Genomic DNA, 2,500 nt, shown 5'->3' with positions numbered 1-2,500 from the left:
CAACCGTGCACACCGAGGTTAAACTTTACCGGCTCCGCTCCGACTCGCCACTCGCCCACTAGTCCGAAGGCAACAAAACATTTGTTTTTCATTTTGATGAAAATTTCTGTTTTTAAATCTTGTTGGTTTGAATTTTTTTTGAAAAGGTTCTTTAAATCTTGCGGGTTTGCAACTCATAAGAGCGTCACTTTCAACGTCCCCGGCATTGGATTGAGTTTCTAAAAACAACCGTGCACACCGAGGTTAAACTTTACCGGCTCCACTCCGACTCACCGCTCGCCCACAAATCCGAAGGCAACAAAACATTTGTTTTTAATTTTGATGAATTTTTTTGAAAACATTGGCTTGGCAAGCCCCAATCCGCGACTATCCACCCACCGCCACCCCACACGGGTGGTTGTTGTTGCGAAATGAGGTTGTGGTCGACATGCCCGCGCATTTGAGAAGGAGTTCCTAGCACTCCATGCTCTTCCATGCCAAAAAAAAGCCTAGACAACCCCATTTCGCAACTTTCCACGCCTTTTTTTTTCCCCCTCACCCATGGCGGCGGCGTGGTGGCGGCGGCCGGATTCCGGCCACCACCGCCATGGGTGGCAGCCCCCCGACCCCGACACCAAACCCATAATACCGAGGCAACATATCGAGGCAACATATCGAGGCAACATGACATGGGTGTGGCGTGGGGGAAGGGGGCTGCAGCTAGGAGGGCATGGGCTGCCATGCATATGCAGGCAACACACACCCCCCTATATAGCATTTTATGCATTTAGCCCTTTGACAGGAAGAGACATCACCTATGCGCGAGGAGTCATAATGGGCTCTAAATAATTCAATACAAGGTATTTGGACGTGATTTTTTGCAGGGATACTAAGAAACATGCAATCTCTGATGGGAAAAAGTTTCATAAATATTTGAAGTCGGGAAGTATTTTTTATTATTTTTAGAAGTCGTAAAATTGAAAAAATCATTAAAACAAATCCGGGAGGAATTTTTTAGTTTTGTAACTTGGAGAAGGTACTAAAAATCATAGACTACTTATGGGGAGCTTATTGTGCGAGGAAATTTCAATAAAAATGGGGTTTGACAAGGTTTGAAAAATTCTGTCGACATTTGAAAAAATCTGGAACTAGGCTGCCGGCATGCTGCGCACATGCTGCGCGCATGCTGCGCGCAGGCTGCGCGCAGGCCACGGCAGGACAAGTTTCGCTAGCCTCACTGTCGACCGAATGCGCAAGCTGCGCGCACGCCATGGCAAGACAAATTTCGCTAGCCTCACTGTCGACAGAGTCAGCACGCTGCGCGCACGCCATGGCAGGAGAAGTTTCGCTAGCCTCGCTGTCGACAGAATCAGCACGCTGCGCGCAAGCTGTGCGCGCGCATGGCATGGCAAGTTTCGAAAAATTCTGTCGACAGGCTCCCGAGCGCGCACGCTGCCGACATGTTGTGCGCACGCTGCCGGCATGCTGTGCACACGCTGCGCGCAAGCTGTGCGCGCGCATGGCATGGCAAGTTTCGAAAAATTCTGTCGACAGGCTGCCAAGCGCGCACGCTGCGCACACGCTGCCGGCATGCTGTGCGCACGCTGCCGGCATGCTGTGCACACGCTGCGCGCAAGCTGTGCGCGCGCATGGCATGGCAAGTTTCGAAAAATTCTGTCGACAGGCTCCCAAGCGCGCACGCTGCGCACACGCTGCCGGCATGCTGCGCGCACGCTGCCGGCATGCTGTGCGCACGCTGCGCGCAAGCTGTGCGCGCGCATGGCATTGCAAGTTTCGAAAAATTCTGCGGCCAGGCTCCCAAGCGCGCACGCTGCGCACACGCTGCCGGCATGCTGCGCGCACGCTGCGCGCGCGCATGGCAGGACAAGTTTCGAAAATTTCTGTCGACAGGCTGAGCAGCGCGCACGCTGCGCACAGGCTGCCGGCATGCTGCGCGCAGGCTGCCGGCATGCTGCGCGCACGCCGCGCGCAAGCTGCGCGCGCGCATGGCAGGACAAGTTTCGAAAATTTCTGTCGACAGGCTCAGCAGCGCGCACGCTGCCGACATGCTGTGCGCACGCTGCGCACAGACTGCCGGCATGCTGCGCGCAGCCCATGGCAGGACAAGGTCCGAAAAATTCTGTCGACATTTTTACGCCATGGTAGGCTTCCGCTTCGCGTCACTTTGTCGACATTCAAGCCTACCATTTTTATTGAATTTTTCAAACCTTGTCAAACCCCATTATTCAAATGTCGAAAAATTCTGTCGACATTTTTACGCCATGGTAGGCTTCCGCTTTGCATCACTTTGTCGGAATGCATCGCATGGCGAGGAAAGGCAAGGCAAGGCCACAGCATGCCAAGGCGAAGGCAACGCATGGCTTGGTCAAGGCCACATCATGGGCACGGCATGCCAAGGCAAGGCGAGGCAAGCCATCCTTAGCCTCGCCTAGCCTCACTTACTCGGAATGCCTTGGATGATGCGCAATGCCAAGGCAAGGCAAGGCAAGGCATGGCTTGA

The sequence above is a fragment of the Prunus avium genome, unplaced genomic scaffold (assembly GCF_965620075.1).
Source record: "Prunus avium unplaced genomic scaffold, drPruAviu1.hap1.1 HAP1_SCAFFOLD_29, whole genome shotgun sequence".
In the NCBI taxonomy this organism is placed as follows: Eukaryota; Viridiplantae; Streptophyta; class Magnoliopsida; order Rosales; family Rosaceae; genus Prunus; species Prunus avium.
Note: the sequence above shows the minus strand (reverse complement) of the source record.